Source organism: Lissotriton helveticus, chromosome 1_1, assembly GCF_964261635.1.
Source record: "Lissotriton helveticus chromosome 1_1, aLisHel1.1, whole genome shotgun sequence".
NCBI classification, from domain to species: Eukaryota; Metazoa; Chordata; class Amphibia; order Caudata; family Salamandridae; genus Lissotriton; species Lissotriton helveticus.
Genome location: NC_136057.1, coordinates 1981376264 through 1981389884, shown reverse-complemented (window position 1 = coordinate 1981389884; position 13621 = coordinate 1981376264). Strand labels below are relative to the sequence as shown.

The window sequence follows — 13621 nt, the reverse complement described above, 5'->3', positions numbered from 1 at the left end:
AAACACAATGTTTTTAAGCTCAGAGGCTAAAGTTATCCACCTGTGGTACTTCATTGGCGGTTTCAACTCAACAACTGTGGAATCATACTTATGGCATACCCTCCTGTTCCAATTGATCACACAAGACATAGGGATGTGCCAGAGAGAGCGTACTAATTAACAGAAAGTTATTTGGAGACGTATGTGGGCTCAGGACCTCACTGCCAAATTCATAATTAGCCGTCGTGCTGGTGATGTGCCAGGCCTTGTCATAGTCACAATGATGTAATTGTAAAGACGTATATGTGATATTGCAACATTTGAAATTGATTTTTTTTTAATAAAAAGTATGTATAATCACTAATGCAAGTATCTATCATTATTTAAACGATTGATTATATAGTGGGATATAGTTTTCCCTGGAACAGTGCACACTGCTTGCAGGCTGTTGCCTGCATCCCTTCTTAGCACCACTGGAAGCTACACGAAGCACCACCTGGCCCACACTGCAGCCGCGGTCCACCAACGCCAGCCCCAAACACCGCTGATCTATGATGGACACTGCTGCTTGCACTGTGACTGCCAACAAGCGGATGAACACCGCCCTGTTTCACACTGCAGCCCTGGTCTCACTGCCACCGCTGGAAGCCCACCAGCGAGCTGCTGCCTGCACCATGACCTGAGGGCCTGTATGCTGAACAGCTCCACTTCACACTGCTGCCTCGACGACCACAGCCACTGGCCAACACAGCCACAGTCAGCTGGAACAAAAGGTACTGTTTACAAGTCTTCTGACACCAATGTCGGTCGCACCTACGCGGTCGACTGAAACGGTTGGATTTTTTTGTTTTCAGCATCATGGTAGCACTGGACGGTGCTAACGACTTCAAGGAACTGCAGTTTTAAGGTTTCTCTTGCAAAGTGCATATTTTGATGATTGTATTTTGGATTTTTATATTTTTTGTCTTCTTTTACACTGATAAATATTGTATTTTCTTCTAAACTGGTGTGTTTTTCTTTTGTAGTGTTTTCACTGTATTATTGTATGTTATGTGCAATGCTTTACACACTGCCTCTGAGATAAGGCTGACTGCTCGTGCCAAGCTACCAAGGAGGTGAGCAGGGTATTTCAGTAGTGTTCCTCCTTACTCTGACTAGGAAGAAGGGTCCCTACTGGGATAGGGTAACAACTTGCCAACCAGTGACCCTCATTTCTAATATACTCTGTGCTTAATTTGTAAAAGAATGAAACCTGCGTAACATTGTGTATCTTCTTAATACACGGCGCCTTACTTCAAAAGTGGCTTTCCAGTGGATTTCTTTGAAGCTTAGTAAAAGAATCCCTTCAGAATTACTTTCACACGACGAATTTTACCGGCGGGAGCCTGTTTAACGTATTTTCTACTGGATTTTCTGCTTTGCCCCTCTACATTTTATACCCTTAGCACCCGTTAAAACTGTATTTTCACGGTATTAATGCATTGATGCAGCAGACTCATGGACTATTACTGCGCTTATGCTGTGGAACTTTCACAGGCAGGATTATCAGCCTCATCCCCAGTCCGTCCTCTCATTTTGCCTTACTACCAGCTATGCCTTCAAGTAACTTTTGACTCTTATTCACAGTCGTTGTTTTATACGCCAGTACTACAATCTCATGTTTTCTTTGTGACAGTCCTGAGTGTATGATACTCATATTCTCTTATATCCTACCTTCCATTTGAGAATTGTTTTACCTTCAAATTCAATATGTACTTGTATTATGTACATTTACTTTATCGTCACTACACTGCTAATCTACTGTAGTACTCATTTACCGTATTTACATGCTTTGTTTCTGAGGTATTTTTGGCATTACTTGTATGCTGTTCGTTTTGGTCATTTACTCGCTGTTCACATTCTACTATTTCCTTGTTATTTGATACATTTCTGATCCCATCATTGCCTCATTTTCCAATATTTCCTCTATTTGTTACTGCAGACCGCCGCTACAAAAGTGTACGGAAATGTCTAATAATAGAAATGGTGGCCGTGGGCCTAAACAAACACTCTTTACTGATGTGGTTAAACAGTCCTCTATTTCGACAGCTAAAGGTAATGGATCTGCGTCACCTCCTACACCGCAAACGACACCACCTCAGAGTGACAAATCCTTATCTGACACTATGCAACGCATTTTGCAAGAACTCTCTGGAGTTAATCGACGACTGGAGGGTCTGGACATTGCCATGACTTCATTAACTGCGGAAACTAAATCTATCAGGGCAGAGCTCACTACTTTCCACACAAGGATTGACGTCATTGACTCTAAAATAGTGGCCATTGAAAGTAGACTGAATTTGGCTCAGGGTTCAGATCAGGATCTACTCTTTCTACACAGTAAGATCATCGATTTAGAAGATCGCAGCCGTAGAGACAATATCCGCTTTTTTGGTTTTCCAGAAAATATTGAAAAGCAAGATTTGAAGGCCTTTCTTTGTAATGCCCTTCCCACTTTGACTGGAATTTCCTTTGCTCCTCCTCTTGAGCTCCAACATGCTCATAGTGTGGGCCCACCACGTTCTGGTCCTTCGGCAAGACCTAGACCAATTATTGCATGTTTACTTCGGCATGAGCAAACCAGACAGATTTTATCATTGGCTGGCACTCATGGCTCCTTCCTGTTTCAAGGTTATACCATCCAGATGGCTGCAGACTTCTCTAAAGAAACGAATGAACGGCGGAAAGCGTTTCTTTCTATGCGGCCCCAGTTATGACAAATGGACATCAAATATGGATTATTTGAACCTGCACGTTTTCGTATTACCAGGGATGGTGAGTCCAAAGACTTTTATGATCCTGCACTTTTACAACAGTTCCTAGACGATATCAAATCCAGTGATATGGAAACTCAGTCTTCTTCCTCTGCCCAGCCTCCTCAGTGCAAGTCCTCCTCACTGAACCTATTAACATCTCCCTTATACACCTCTACTGACTCTAGGCAACGTGGCAGAGATCTTACTCGTATGTCTCGCTCTCAGGAGGACAGGGATTCAGCTCTACATTCTGTCTCCTCTCTCACTAACTCGCAGCAAAGAGACAAGTCTAGATCGCCTCTTAAAACGCCTTCTCTTTTTCTAAATTCTATGAGTTTCTAGCAGTATTCGTTGTTCATAATGCTTTTTACTGCTTGTTTAAGTTCACTGAGATATTTATGCATAACATAATATGGTTCCTTATATTTAATGTTCTGTATAGTACCTTCTGCTTTACTGTTATTCTATATTTGCTATTACTATGTGATTTTTTAGTCTTGTAGTTATTTATTCATTTTCAGGTTTTCCCTATTATATACTATAAGGTTCTTACCTCCCCGCAGGTAGCTTTTCTTTCTTTCTTCCTATTCATTCCCCCTGCTATAGTGATGTTATTGTTATTAAGGTATTTACTCACTATTTCTTTATTTGCTATTTTGCTTTTGAATAATGTCTATTTGTTTCAGTGTTTTCTCTATTTGGATTGTTTCTGATCATTTTCTCTTGTTACTCTTCTATGGCATGCTTTTATGGTTTTCCCTCCTTGTAACTACATGCTATCTCTTTCCCTCTTTTTATGTGCCACTGTACGTTTGTCTCCTTTTCGTGTTTCTCTTCTTTGTTTTTCTCGTATTACTATTCTCGTCTAGGTTTTATTCTAACGCTGTTTTTCTGTTTGTAATGCGATAACTTTTTGTTCTTTGTTTCACATTGTGTTCTCTATGTCCCTCTTCTTTCATGGTTTTACACTATACGTTCGGCTCCCTCAGAGTACACCTCTGTCTGTAGACTTGCTTCAAAATTGTTACCTTTACTATGATGGTCCTTTTTCAATGCATTTCTTCATCTATAATATAGTATTTGTTGTTTAACGTGACATTATTCATTCTCTTCAGTGAATACTCTGCTTTGGATACTTTCATATCTTTCTCAAAATAGGTCCCGATATTTTCCTATCTCTTTATTCTTATGCACTATTATCTATACTTCCTACCTCCCTTTCTCCCCATCTTTATGATGGTGCTGGATTTTGATATTCCTCTCATTTAACTTTCCCATTTATTTCATTCTATCTTCGCACCTCTCTTAATATGTATTATGTAATAGGTCTCGTTTCTATATCATTTCCCTTGCTTTTAATCTTTTCTCCTTCTATTTTTCTCTTCTTGTATGATTCTTATATCATGTTTTTTTGTCCATTTTATTGCTTATATTTCATGATGATGGTATATGGTTTCCATATTTTTCTTGTTGTAATCATATTCTACATGCGTTTCTCAAATATTCAGTTTTATCACTTGTTCCCCGGATCACCATTCTTCTTTGCTTGGAGGGGGTCCGGTCTCCCTTGGTGCTTCTGTAGGTGCAACCAGACCCGTAGTTAACAGTCTAGAATTCTTTTTTCCTTTTTTCTTTTTTCTTTTCCTCTTCTTTGCATCTTTATACTTTTTCTCTTTATATTCATATTTGCTTTGTCTGTTCCACTTTTCATTCTGCCTTTATAATCTACTTTCCCTTTTCTTTTTCTTCTCTCTTTTTCCTCCTCACCCAGAGTAACAAACTTCTTTCTTACCTCTATTTACTTCTTTTTTCTCTTCTTTCTCATCTTCTTGTTCAATTCTCTTGTCATGTCTTCTACCCACCCATTGTCGGTGATTTCCTGGAATGTTCATGGCCTCACCCATTTTATTAAACGAAAGAAGGTTCTTTCTTATTTACATTCTAAACATGCAGATGTTGCCTTACTACAGGAAACGCATTTGGACGATGTTGAATCTAGTAAACTTAGCAGGGATTGGGTTGGTAAGGTCATTCATAGCAGTGTCTCTAAACCGGATCCCACTAATCCCAACCCTGTTCGTAAATGTGGGGTAGCCATCCTTTTTCGAAAGTCACTTCCTTTTACGATTATCAAGACATGGACTGATCCGGATGGTCGGTATGTATTTGATAAGTTGAAACTTGGAAACTCTTTCATTTGTCTTGGTTCTGTCTACGCTCCATTAGGTTCCAAAAAGAAATTTTTCCTTCGACTTAATCGCCTCCTTACAGAAATAAATGCTACCCAATTTCTCATTGGAGGTGATTGGAATCTGGCTCCAGACCCTGCCCTTGACAGGACAGGTTGCTTTGATACCGTCAATGCATCCGATAGAGCCGTTTTGACTGACATTCTTACTGATACTGGTCATGTTGATCATTGGAGGCTCAGTCACCCTCAAGATAAAGAATACACATTCTTTTCTTCTACTCACGGTACATTCTCCCGTCTCGACTACTTTTTTCTTTCGCAACACACAGGCCGGCTAGTTACAGAATCAAAAATTCTAGAAGCAGCCATTTCTGATCATTCCCCTGTTTTCTTGTCTCTTGATTTGGGTCTTTCCTATCCGGGGCGCAAGTCCTGGCGTTTAAACATTAATAAATATAAAACACCAACAGGTAAACTTCTTCTACAATCACACTTGCGGGACTATCTTTTGAATAATAAGGACTCAATTTCCTCTTGAAGAACGGTATGGGCAGCTGCTAAGGCAACTATTAGAGGCCAACTTATACGTGACGCTGCTTTACATAACAAGACGAACGCTGCCAAGCAGGCTGATTTGGAAAAAGACATTTGCCGTCTTTCTCAATTATATGTTTCAAAACCAACTCTTCAAAATCGTAAATTGTTGGAGCAGGCGCGCATGTCCCTCAACAGTCTTTTTACTTCCAAGGCCGAATATGCCTTACAAAAGATGAAAGGGCGTCACTATGAGCAGGGGGAAAAGGCTGGCCGGCTATTGGCTGCGCAACTGCATCAGAGGGAGGCTGCTATGGTAATTCCGGCTATTAAATCAAGCTCTGGCGATATGCTTACCCGACCGCAAGAAATCGTTGATGAATTTGCTTCATTTTACAGAAATCTTTATTCCCCAAGCACTCACATTGACATGTCAGGGATGTCCAATTTTTTGGATACGGTACATCTTCCACAACTCTCGGATGATGGTAGAGCTCTACTTGACGGAGCTATTACGAAGGAGGAAATTTCCTCAGCTATCACTGCCTTACCATACCACAAAGCACCAGGTGATGATTGTTTCCCCCCTGAATTTTTCAAGTGGACTGGTCAGAGTATGGTTGATACTCTGCATGCCGCATTTGTGGAAGCCACAGAGGAATCTTCTCTTGGTTCTATATCCAACAAGGCCATCATAGCTGTTTTACCAAAACCTGGTAAAGATCCTCTGTTATGTGGTAGTTATCGCCCCATATCTCTCTTAAACTCTGATGTTAAGATTCTTGCAAGTATTCTCGCATCACGTCTTCGAAAGGTTTTACCATCTTTAATCCACAACTCACAGGTAGGTTTTGTTCCTGGTCGTTCATCTCGAAATCATTTACGTACTCTTTCTCATGCTTTTTGGTCAGCTAAAAATCTTGCTAACGATGCCCTACTCCTTTCTTTGGATGCCAAAAAGCATTTGACCGTATTGAGTGGGAGTATCTTTTTACCATAATGCAACGATTTGGTCTAGGCGACCAATTTATAACTAAAGTGCGTCTGTTATATGACAATCCTTCCGCTCAAGTTAACTGCGGCGGTTTCCTTTCTACTCCTTTTCCAATCAGACGGGTTACCCGTCAAGGTTGTCCTCTTTCCCCTCTTCTTTTCCTTTTGGCAATGGAGCCTCTGGCTGCTGCAATACGTCAAATACCTGCAGTGGTTGGAGTCCCTCTTCCAATTGGTCATTCAAAAATGTATTTATATGCGGACGATATTCTTCTCACACTCACTGATCTTCCCCGTTCTCTTCCTGCTCTCTTTCGTATCATAAATAATTTCTCTTCTTTTTCCGGCTATAAGATTAACTGGGATAAGAGCGAAGCATTGCCCATGTCCATTGGTACTACAAAAAAGGCAATTTCTGGTTTTCCATTTCACTGGCAACCTTCCCGCCTTAAATATTTAGGAGTATTGATTAATATAGGATTGGATAATATAGTTATGGACAATTTAACACCGTTGATTGCACAGATGCAGAGAGATTTCGATAAATGGAAAATCCTTGGCTTATCTCTTTGGGGGCGGGTGCAGGCGGTTAAGATGGTCACCCTCCCGCGATTTCTTTATGTTCTAGGTATGCTCCCTTTAAACATTCCTCTACCTGTTCTTTGGTCCATTGACTCCAAAATAAAAAAAGGTATTTGGGGTACTGCTAAACCGCGTCTCACCTTGGCCAAATTAAATTCTCACCAATTACACGGCGGCTTGGGTCTTCCCTCTATTGAACATTACTCACTTGCCCTTCATCTTTCACAACTTTCCTTCTTTTTGCCTAAGTCTACAGATATACCTCAATGGGTCCTACTTGAACGTCACTTATTATCCTCTAGCCCTGGATTATCCCTTTTATATGGCAAGGGTTCCAGTTCCTCTGATCCTAAAAATCCTATCTTATCTGCTATGTACAAATCCTGGCAAAGAAGTCATCGTTTACTTAAATCTAATTCGCGGCTTCATATCAAAGCTCCTTTATGGTCCAACTCGGCTATTCGTGTTCATGGTCGCATGTTGTCATGGCCTTTGTGGCAGGAGGCTGGTGTTCATTCTCTGGAACAACTGTTTCATGATAACGATTTTAAATCTTTCTCTCAAATTAGTGAGGATTTCTGTCTACCACCCACACAATCCCGTCACTATACTCAACTTCAACACACCATCACACAACATTTAGGTTCTCCACCTGAATTATTGATAGTTTCTCCTATTTTGTCTTATTTACATTTGTGGGGCAACTTTAAAGGTGTGACTTCTGGTCTTTATAAACCTTCCTGCATCCTCTTTTTTCACAACCCCTCTCGAACGCTCTTCAATTAAAATGGTAGTCTCGCTTGTCAATTACGTATTCCACTACCCAATGGGGTCAGATTCTGGAAGGTTTATATAAAGGTGTCCGAGAGGCTCGTCTCAAATTTTGCATCTTCAAAATCATCCATGAATGGCACTGGTCTCCATCTAAATTACATCATGCTAAACAGATAACACATTCTCTGTGTTGGAGATGTTCAGCTTCTGAATGTGATATTACACACATCATTTGTGAATGCCCCTGTACTAGGTCATTTTGGCTTTTTATAAGAAAGACTTTGGCATCGACTATGTCATTACCATTACCCTTTACTTCTGCAAATATTATTTTACATGATTTTCGTGGTCTTCTGACATTGTCTAAACCACAGACTCGTCTTCTTCACACTGCTTTGGCTATGGCCAAAATCTGTATATTACGTCATTGGAAGTCCTCCTTATCTCCTTCTCAGGAAGAGTGGGTGGTGGCTATGGTACAAACAGCCTCTTACGAACGTGTAATTTATAACTTGTAAGATCAGGCTTCTGTTTTTCTTCAAACATGGTCCCCATTCCTAGAAATCACAGTGGATAGCGACTCTGTCTCCACCCCTTCCTCTCCTACGTCTGTTACTCCTACATAATTATTTTTATTTTGCGTTTGTGCACTTTTTGGGGATTTTTTGTCTGCTCCTTCATCCTTTTCATGTGTCCTGGTTTCACCTCTTTTTCTCTTTTCTCTTGTTACTCTTGGATTCTTTCTTTGTTCTTTTTCCTTTCCTTTTCTTTCCTCTTTTCCTTTTATTCCTTCTCTTTCTTCTTTTCTACTAATTCTTGCTTTGTAGCTTATAGAATATTTGATATTTCTGCTTCTTCATATACAATATATCCTATATATAACTATACCACTTTCATATCTGTATTATGATTCATTTATCAATATCTTATTTTAGTGCTTATTTGCATATGTATGTGTTTCTGTATTTTCATCTAAAAACTTTAAAAATGTCAACACAAAAAAAAAAGCCTATTGCTTGTGCAATTAAATGTTGGCACGCCCAATACCAAAGCTTCGTAGTCTTAAAACCTGGTCATGCCTCTTTATTCCACTAACAGATGTTATCAGCCCCTTTGTCTCACTCTTGCATGTTCTTACTTTCTCTCCTCATGACAGCTTTTCCTTCTTTCTCTTCCTCCTTCTTTTTCCTTTGTTTTACCCTTGTTCACTCTTGGTAAATGTGTAATGCAGAACAATAAGTGCCGGTCTTTAAAAAAGAGTGCTGGTGGTCCCCACCAGCTCCAATTAAGTACTGGACGTAGTTGGAGATTTGAGCTGTAAAATTAAATCCAAAACCCATTTTTGAGCCCTCCTTTGGTGAAATACGGGACAAGTATTAAACATTTCTAAAGAACTTCTCTTAGCTCACAGTACATTTCTATTCTTACTTAACAATTGATCGAAAGCTGTGCCGCTTAACCACCAGGCCAAACATAGGAACCGTAGCTGGATAGAGGAGTTTAATATTTAGAAATAATCCCAGCTTTAAATAGAAGTTTTCTTTTAGTAGCAGCATATGCTGCAATTGATGTTTTGACACATTAACTTCAGTATTTACATAGTTGGTGATCACACATCAGAAGGCACATTTTGTGATATTTTCTTCAAAATTTGTATGCACTTCTTTGGAAAAGAGCACCCTGTAAAAAGCACTAGCATTTTTATCCTTAAGTTTAATATTCAGTTTTATCTCGAACGCCTTTTGATTATCCGAATAACCCTTGAAATGCGTTGCTATTCTTCCACACATTTGACAAACTTGATTGTCATTTGGCTAAATTTGTATAGAAAAAAGTAAAACCAAACCGTATAAACCACGCCCACAAGAAGTTTCTGCTTGTTGGACATTGGCCTATATGAAAAACACGGTAGTATGAGGCGAGAACAGATCAATAATTATGGGGCATATTATCAAGGACGGGCAATAATGGGCTTGATAATATGCTCTATGAATTCCTATCGAAGCCCATGTTAGATTTGAAGACATCTAACATGGGCTTCGATAGGAATTCATAGAGCATATTATCAATCCCATTATCGCCGCTTTATCGGCAGTTTCCTGCCGATAAAAGCGGCGATAATGTATCGCCTGTCCTTGATAATATGCCCCATAGTTCCACTTTTAGGTGAACGTAAAGGAAAGCTCTTAATGCAAATATGCTCTTGCATACAAGGGCACTCAGAAGTGATTCCTTTTTTTGCTTAACAAAAATGTAGTAACTATTTTGCGTTCTGCAAAAAACATATCTGTGCTGAAAACGAATCTGTCATTACATTTCAAAATATATAGCCATTTTGGGTAAAACCAGGACTGAATCAATATCTGAGCAAGATGCAAACTCGCTTTAGTGCCACTTTAGAGCTCCAGCAAATGCGTGCCAGATCAGAGTTCCTTTATGATGGGAGTTGATGGCAAGGTTCATCGTTATAATAACGATAATAATGGTACCACTGACTTCCGTTATAGAGAACAAGTGATCTGCTGAGTGGCTAAGTGCTGCCTCTGACCTTCAGAGCATCTTCTCTGGATTATTCAAATCATGTAATAGAATGCTGCAGGAATGCCTTTAGCGGCTTCCGTGGCTGCTTGGGTACAGCCTCCTGTAAATGGACAAAAAAAATAACAATTTGACTTTTTTATTTTTGTATTTTTGAATCTGAATTTCAATTGAGTCCTGCTGGAAGAATGCAAGGACTGTTTTGGGAATTTCAACCTGTAAAAATGTATATTCCGGATGGAAAATTTCGCGGTTCATGGCAGGGGTCACGGGTGTGAGGTAAACATCCTTAGACTCGCAATGCATTCTAGATGAGATCTATGATGACATTTACAATAGTATAATAAGACTATAAATCATTTTGAATATAACCACGCAGATACACAAGGAGAATAAAACATCCAAATCAGGCTGCCCTTTGGTTTTCAACTTTGGAAGTCTCTGACTGATTTCCCCGTTCCCTGACTATCTGTTAATTTAAAATAACTCATATCGTGCCTATTTAAGTTTAATTTCATGACCAATCCTTACATATAGCAGTACAATTCCTTTATCACCTCAGCTGTCCGGGCATTCGTCATTGAGTTTCCCTACTGCAATTTGATTGATTCAAAAGTGATAGCTTAACACCAAGTGCACATAATGGCTGGCTACCTGCTATCAATGTACGTTGAATTTGAATTAAAAACACTTCAATAAAATGAATACTGGTGTATAGAATTTAACATATATTTTAGGCAATGATAAGGCTGTGCATGGTCGGCAGTGTCAAGGACTGGAGAGCAGAGGGTAAATAAAGTCTTAAATCCATGGGGTGGCAGAGGTTGATACAGACAAAAATAGTGGATGAAAGGATTAATTTATAATGTATAGGCTTGGGGTGGGATTTAAGGAGCTGAGAGGAAATACGGAAATGACACAAAGATGGATAATGATGAGGCAAACTATTGTTTGGCAATGCAATTTTTAGGTCTAGCTTGACAGGGCAGTTAACTGTAAATTCTATTGCTGCAAATTCTTTAAACTATTTGCAGAGTGACTACGCCCAGAAGAGGATTTTTCTCTTACCTGGTGCTATTGGCTATTTGGTGTATCCTTCCACCGCCTATAGAGTGCATGCATTGCAGTGCACAAGGATGTATTTTACCGTCTCAGAGTTACTCAGAGTTACTACACATATCCTTAATCTCATTAACGCACTGTATACAGAAAGCCATTGTTCTTTTATTTTTAAACTGAAGCAGGCTTTTCAAATGTTTTACTTAGGACTAATAATGAAAGCCAGACCTACTGGCTTTCCCAATTCTTTGTAGGTGATGAATGTGCTCCTGAAATGTGCTCCATGTCAATGGAGTATCGAGCAATGAAAGGAAGGAACATACATAATAGGCAATAAGATGGACCTTGTCCCATAAGAGATGCTTAAACTTTAGGATTGGCACGTTTTTGTATTCAAAGTGAATGGTGCAGTAGCACACACCGTAATACAGCCCCGTTTAGTCGTATCACATCTGTAGTTCATTTCTGGTGATAGATGAGTGCACCTCTGTTAAGAGTAGAATTTCTTTGAGGTTGCAGTGACTCTGACTTAATGGTTCTTGACTGACAACGTGTGTGGAACTGTTTTCCAATTTCCTCCTAGTGTGTGCTGCTGTGTGCTTATCTGCTCAATACATTTTGTTTTAAATGTCGACTGGCATGAAGTTGGGGACTTATTTCCATTTATGCGACCACCATCTGCCTATAGTTTCACTGATGCCGAATTAAAGTGTGCTGATATTTGGGTCTTCTTATCCCTGGGACTCATCTGTAAAGAAGCGGCATAACTAGGGGGGGCGGTGGGAGCAGACCGCCCCAGACGGCACTATTTTGAGGGCGGCCGCCGCGCGGCACTGGCCCGTTGTGGCGGCCTTTATAATTTCTTTGGGGACACTCACAGTGAGTGTCCCCAAATAAATGATAAAGGCCGCCGCAACGGGCCAGTACCGAGCTGCCGCCGTTTGAAGTGCAAGCGCTGCGCACGTGACCTGCTGGTTGCAAAAAGCTCCAGTGCGTGATGTCTGAGCAGCCCACTACTTCCGGTGCGTGCAGCCAGGGAAAGGGCGTGCAGGCCACACCAGTGGTTAATTTGGTCAAAAATAAGTGCTAGGACCCTCACCAAGAGGCAGCTGTCAGAGCTAGCACCAGCCCATTTCACCTGTTAACACAGCCGAAAACGGAAAAAACTACTACCATGAAAGTGGGAAGAGGATGAGGCGTAATGACCAGAGCTGCCATCTTGGGTGCTGGGGAACCCGGTTCAAGTCTCTGGGTCATGCCGACATCCTGTGATTCTGGACAAAGCAAGTAATCTCCTGGTAAATGAATGTATACAATCCTTAACTGGTCCTCATTAAAAACACCAGTGTAGATGATTAATTTCCTCCAAATTTGATTCATATGTTTTGCTCATGCTCTCTGTTGGATGTACTGACATCCGAGGTCGCTAAAAAACTTTGGGGGTGGGGGGGTGGCGGGAGAGAATTCTCAACACCAATATTGTTCTGACCTCTCAAACTATGCTCCTCGGGATACAGGAGGCAGGAAGGGCTAGAGGGGGTGATTCCTTAATATAAATAAATATGTGGCCATGGCTGTTTTCGTATGTGCATCGCTTTAGCGATCCACAGCCTCACACGTTTCAGCAATGGCAGGGGACTGGTTTTGTCTACCCTGACTGTAGAAATCGCATTGTATGAGCACAAAGGAGAAAGGTCCAGGCAGAAGGGAAAAAGAATATAGGGGCCCCTGCGGATTGGGTTTATGCTATCTGGCTGGCCCCGGATCCTTGGGTAGGATGAGCTGCTTTTGAGCCTAAATGCAGGCATGTTTTTTGCACTGTATGGATTTTTGTGCTTACACATGTATGAGTACTGCATTTTTGTAGTTCTATTTTTGCTTAGTGAGTCTTTTATGTGCTGTTTGATAATTGAATACTTGCTGATTATGATTCAATTCTTGCTGAATGTGTACCCTCTCTCTCCGTTTACTTATTGTATTGATAAGCGCCAGGAAGCCGCTTGGCCACAGTGCGCTTTAGCAAGTTCCTTTTTCATTTCATTTCATTTAATTTCAAAGTAAATGTTGAAAAGCTTCAATAAAAATTAATGGAAAAAAAATGAAAGGGGTATTCAATTGAAAAAACAAGAGACCTACAAAGTCAAGGGAAAACAACTCAGGTTGGAGATGGTTCGAA

At 40.4% G+C, this 13621-nt stretch overlaps 1 protein-coding gene across 2 annotated transcripts in view; it reads left to right on the top strand.

Moving 5' to 3' along the window:
• The window catches only part of DPYD (dihydropyrimidine dehydrogenase), a 3662673-nt gene that overhangs the window by 1381255 nt on the left and 2267797 nt on the right, over positions 1 to 13621 (top strand). The gene's annotated exons all lie outside the window — the stretch shown is intronic.